Genomic DNA, 6627 nt, shown 5'->3' on the forward strand with positions numbered 1-6627 from the left:
TGGTCTATAGGAGATAGTGAACCTAAATCTGGTGAAAAACATGGCCCACCTTGCCTGACGAGGATTCAGTCTCCTTGCTGCCCGGATATACTCCAGATTACGGTGGTGAGTCCAGATGAGGAGAGGGTGCTTAGCCCCCTCAAGCCAATGTCTCCACACCTTCAGAGCTTTTACCACAGCTAACAACTCCCGGTCCCCCACATCATAGTTTCGCTCCGCCGGACGAGCTTCTTCGAAAAGAAAGCGCAGGGGCAGAGCTTCGGTGGCGTGCCCGAGCACTGTGATAGCACGGCTCCGACCCCAGCCTCGGACGCGTCCACCTCCACTATGAACGCCAAAGAGGGGTCCGGATGGGCCAACACGGGAGCGTCGGTAAACAGCGCCTTCAGACGATTCAAAGCTCTGTCCGCCTCTGCTGACCACCGTAAACGCGCCGGCCCCCTCTTCAGCAGTGAGGTAAATGGGAGCTGCCACCTGGCCAAAACCCCGGATAAACCTCCGGTAGTAATTGGCAAACCCTAAAAACTGCTGCACCTCCTTTACCTTGGTCGGAGTCGGCCAAGTACGCACGGCCTTGACGCGGTCACACTCCATCACCACCTCCGAGGTGTAAATGCGATAACCCAGGAAGGAAACGGCTTATTTGGAGAACACACATTTCTCCGCCTTGACGTACAGGTCATGCTCCAGCCGTCGCCCAAGTACCTTGCGCATCAGAGACACATGCGCGGCGCGTCTGGCGGAATAGATCAGGATATCATCGATATACACCACCACACCCTGCCCGTGCAGGTCCCTGAGAATCTTGTCTACAAAAGATTGAAAGCATTCTTTAACCCATACGGCATGACGAGGTATTCATAATGGCCAGATGTGGTACTAAACGCGGTTTTCCACTCATCTCCCTCCCGGATACGCACCAGATTATACGCGCTCCTGAGGTCCAGTTTAGTGAGAAAACGCGCTCTGTGAAATGATTCTACCGCCGTAGCGATGAGAGGTAGCGGGTAACTAAACCCCACTGTGATGGCATTTAGACCTCTTTAATCAATGCACGGATGCATACCTCCCTCCTTTTTTTTCACAAAAAAGAAACTCGAGGAGACGGGTGACGTGGAGGGCCGAATGTAACCCTGCCCCAGAGATTCAGTGACATATGTCTCCATAGCCACTGTCTCCTCCTGTGACAATGGGTACACGTGACTCCTGGGAAGTGTTGCGTTTACCTGGAGGTTTATCGTGCAATCCCCTCGTCGATGAGGTGGTAATTTGGTCGCCCTCTTCCTACAGAAGGCGATAGCCAAATCGGCATATTCTGAGGGAATGCGCACAGTGGGAAGCTGGTCTGGACTCTCCACCGTCGTGGCACCAATGGAAACTCCTATACACCTACCTGAACACTCCTGGAGAGCCCCCTGTTTCCAAGAAATCCTAGGATTGTGACTAGCCAGCCAGGGAATCCCCAGCAACACTGGAAACGCCGGTGAATCAATAAGGAAGAGACTAATCCGCTCCCCATGATCCCCCTGCGTTACCATGTCAAGTGGAACCGTGGCCTCCCTGACCAGCCCTGACTCTAACGGTCGGCTATCTAAGGAGTGCACGGGGAAGGGTGGATCTATCGGCACCAGCGGAATCCCTAACCTACGAGCGAGTCTGCGATCCATAAAGTTCCCAGCTGCGCCTGAATTGACTAGCGCCTTATGCTGGAGAGAGGGAGAAAACTCAGGGAAAGAGATTAATAAAAACAGGTGACCAACAGGGAGCTCTGGGTGAGTTTGGTGCTGACTCACCTGGGGTGACCGAGAAGGGCTCTGCCTGCCCTATTGACTCCCAGACGAGCTCCTCCAGCACCGGTCGGCAGTGTGTCCTCTCCGACCACAGCTGGTGCAGGAGGAGCCTCCTCCTCCGGTTCCCCTCGATGCGGCCCCCCCTAACTCCATAGGTATTGGAGCGGGAGGGCCGGGAGGTGGAACTAACAGGGCCCGTTCTGAACGCCCGCGGGCAGCTAGCAGGTTGTCCAGTCTGATCGACATGTCTGTGAGCTCGTCGAGGGAGAGGGTGGCGTCCTGACAAGCTAGCTCCCTGCGGACGTCCTCCCGGAGGCTACACCGGTAGTGGTCCATCAGGGCCCTGTCATTCCACCCCGCTCCAGCGGCCAAGGTCCGAAACTCCAGCGCGAAGTCTTGCGCGCTCCTCGTCTCCTGCCTAAGGTGGAACAGCCGTGAACTCTGGGTAGTGGTCCCTTGCGAAGTCTGGGCTGTTCCAAACCGCGTTGGCCCACTCCAGGGCTCTGCCCGTCAGGCAGGAGACGAGGACGCTCACGCTCTCGTCACCAGAGGGAGTCGGGCGAACGGTAGCCAGGTATAGATCGAGCTGGAGCAAGAATCCCTTGCACCCAGCCGCCACTCCATCATACTCCATTGAGGGCGTGAGACGAAGAGCGCTGGATCCGAACGCCGCCGGAGGAGTCGATTGAGTAGTCAAAGGAGGCGCTGGAGGCGTGGTAGGGAGACCACTCCTCTTCCATCGGTCCATTCTCTCCATCATCTGGTCCATCGCTGACCCGATTCTATGGAGGATGGCCGTGTGATGGAGAACACGCTCCTCCATAGATGGGAGAGGGGTTGCAGCTGCTCCTGCTGACTCCATACTTGGTGCGGGCTTCTGTTACGTAACTAGGAGTGGTGGGTGCGGAGTCAGGCGCAGAGAGCAGAGGTTTAATTTATTCCGGTGAGAAAAGGTCATGCCAAAACAACAGGCGAATAAATGACCAGCCCAAAACAAGACACAAACAGTCCGGAAAAATACAAACAATACCATCCAAAAAACAGAACAGAGAAACAAGCCCGCACAAAAGCAGGTGGGCATAACAGGCTTAAATAGCCCTAAACCAAACCCCAAACAAGAAACAGGTGAAACCAATAAGACATAACCAACAGAAAAGGAAAAGGGAATTGGTGGCAGCTAGTAGACCGGTGACGACGACCACCGAGCGCCGCCCGAACAGGAAAGGGAGCCACCTTCGGTGGAAGTCGTGACAGAAGGAGTGCCTTTGATTTGACGTCCTGCACATGTGCACAAACTGTTAGACCTGATTTACAGTGAATTAGGAATTAGAATACTAGAATTACATGAACCTTATGACGGTCGAAAGGTCAGCCATGTTGATCAGGGATTTGGTCAACCATGGTTTGCCAGTGGTGTGATAAGATAGTGTAAAACAATGAATGTGGAGAATTTATCTGCACTCTATGTGTGTTAGCTAGCTAGCCAGCCAGTTTTAGAGGTATGATACCATACATTTTTCAAATGAACTGCCAATGCAAACATTCCATTCAAACAATGCAGTCAATCCACAGCCATACAGTGACTGGCTCAAATCAATTGATAATAGAACAAGTTGTAAATGCAACTAGTAGGCTACTGATTTGAGCCGGTCACTGATTTGAGCGCAACTGTGTAAGTCACTACATCTCAGTGCTAAAGGAGTCACTACAGACCTTGGTTCGATCCCGGGCTGTATCACAACCGGCCGGGATCGGGAGTCCCATAGGGCGGCGCACAATTGGCCCAGCGTTGTCCAGGTTAAGGGAGGGTTTGGCCAGGGTAGGCCGTCATTGTGAATAAGAATATGTTCTTAACTGACTTGCCTAGTTCAATAAAGGTTGAATAATATCATGTCTATAAATATAGTAGCACTCACACCTTTCCAAGAAAACTAAATCTGAGACATTTATGGACTGTTTACATATATTTTAGAGGCTATTTAGACAGAAAATGTGTATAAAACCTGTATAAACTGTATTTATAATTATATGACAATATTTTACATTGACTATAATTCCATTAGGCCTACAACATTTCTGAAACGTCACATGCCTTACTTTTAATTTCCTGCATAAGTAAAAGCATCACCTATGCATCTACTGCCATTCATTCCAATTAGACTGGTTCTGGATTTCTCCCTGACCAAGATGGCTGTTTGTGTGTATAATAATGAAATGGAGTTGGAGCTTTGAGTATTCTTCAGCAAATATGGATATACTGACAAGATACATGTCTCTCCGACCTAATGGGAGTCGTTTTCCACGAAGCCGCAAGGCGGGCTGTCTAGCTCCCTCCTATCCTTTCATTGGATCTGTGGATACATCTCATTATTGTAATCACTTTTTGAATATTCAATGAGGGTTGTTGACGTCAACAATGGAGAGAGATGCCATGGTACTAGCCTTATGTCATGAAAATGCATACCCATCTGGAGACAACTCCGACGTAAAGTGTTTTTTCTCAAAGTTGCCAGGACTTCACGTGTCCTACTTATATCAGTACACTCGTAACAACTTAAGCATTAAGAAACTTCTACTCGATCAAATAAACCTCATGTAGCAAATAACCCATACATTTTTATTGTTGACCACAACGAAAGTACACCACCTGCTGGAAAGAGACTGATTTCCCTCCGAGTTGGGCCTCTTAATCTCTGACTTCAGTCATGTTAAAGGAAAAATCCACCCAAAACCACTCATTCCTTTAATTTACAGTGATAAATAATACTAATGTGTGAGAACAATATTTTTGGTGAACAACATTTTTTTTCCTTCTTTTTGACAATATAGTAACGTTGGTAGCAACGTGGAAAATCGTTGTGGAAATCTGTTGCAGCTCAAGTCGACACAATGCAATTCTGTCACTAGTCGTGGAAATGGAGTCCCTAGAGAAAGCAAGAACAAGATGGTTGTCAGGAGTAGTGCAATATTATCATAAGGAGACGTATACTTGGAAAACGGAGGAGGAATGGAGGGAAAAAGAGAGGGAGAAGAGGTCTAAGAGAAAAAGGGAAGATTAGGGTGAGTTGGAGTCGTATAAAAATGGTGGAAAAAAGGGAGATGGTTTGTTAAAGAACGGCGGTGTGGGCATGGTGTTGTGTGAATATTCTCATTCAATTGGAAAGGCAAAACATTTTTATATTCCATTTAGTCTATAGCTTTACTAAAACTATCGTTATGTAAACTTATGTGAATAAACCTCAAATGATCAAAGAAATAACTTTGGACCACTACAGCAAAAAAAAACAATTTCAAATGCAAAAGAGGGGCATGAGTCACTCACCAAGTCTACTTTTTCCATGGATATTTTTTGCTGCTCGACTGATTCAAGCAGTCCTTTGTCCTTTTGCATAGCCAGAGAGAAGTCCTTACATGACAAATCACATACATGACAAATCACATACATGACAAATCACAGTTCACAGATATTTGAAGTAAATTTTTGATCAGCTCTGTGCTTGTTGATCAAGTTGGCTTTCCCTAGGTTTTGGAAAACTGCCACCCACTTCTCACTGGTGGATTTTGTGGTATCCTGTCTGGCTCTGTATGTCCTCCCGGCTAGCACAAAACTCTTCATAGAGTTGGTCCATACTGACTGTCTCTGTCATTTTGAGGGCAACCACCACCTGCTCCAGGTCAGTGAAGGAGAGCTCCTCATAGAGGCCGATCGGTTTTAGTTTCACCATTACATTTTCTGGTGAGAAATCAAACCACTTGTCAATGTATGTAATGACAGTGTCATGGAACTTCACAAAGTCCTGTTGCTGCTTGGACCTTTGTGCTGACAATTGTTTGTCCATCAGCTGCTTGGTCTGGTATCCAAAAAAGCTGTCCTGTTTCTGCTGAAGCATCTTCAGTTTGAACTTTTGGACTTCCTCGTAAAACATCTGTGATGCAGAGTGTTGTTTCCTCCAGCTTTTTTACGAGTTGGTTAAAAACACCCCACGTTGTGGAAAAAGCACAGATAAATCTTAGCAGCTTCTTTTTTTTCTTCATACTCAAAAATACTCTTCCAATACTCTTTTGGACCTGAAGTATGAAGTAAGAGCTGGCCAGCTTTGCAGGAGACGATCGACAGCTGGATGATGAGAGAGCCATTGTGTGCAAACATATCGCAGAATTTCATGCCACTCAATGTCAACAAAGGCAAAAAATGCACGCAGTTCCTGTCTTCGGGAAGCAGATACTGAGAAGTGGCTTTAGATCATTAAAACAATTGTCTCAATATCCACTGACAGCTGATCGCAAGCGTGCTTGCAGGCATTATGAGCTATGTGAGCTGGGCAATTCGCTTTCAGAATGCGATTGTTGGCACTGCTCAATAACTGGTAAACGGATAGGTGTTTTACAAAGTTGACATTGGCATTATCTGCTGCATAGGGCTGTGATGTGTCTAATATCCATTTCATGCTTTTCCAGACAGTTCATCAGAGCTTGATGTATGCCATTTGCAGTTTCATCACTGTCTTCATAAAAGTCAAGTAACTTGCACTGCACTCCATCAGACACAGAGATATCATAGTGACATATGTGTGTGTGAGACATATCTCACACACACTGGAAACATGTTTCTATTTCCCTTGTTTGAGGCATTACTGGCAACTGAGAAATACACGGGCTCGCCTTTGGTCGGGGACAGATCATCCAAAATATCCCACACAGTCTTCGGTCCTAAAACATTCATTGTAATCATCTCCGCTTTCGTTCTTCCCAAGTGCACCTTCGTCACAACATTTGAGTCATGAAACAAAGCACCGTTGAGCTTGAGCTTAAAAAGACAGTCGGTGCTGTTGTAGCC

The sequence above is a fragment of the Salvelinus namaycush genome, chromosome 32, assembly GCF_016432855.1.
Source record: "Salvelinus namaycush isolate Seneca chromosome 32, SaNama_1.0, whole genome shotgun sequence".
Taxonomy (NCBI): Eukaryota; Metazoa; Chordata; class Actinopteri; order Salmoniformes; family Salmonidae; genus Salvelinus; species Salvelinus namaycush.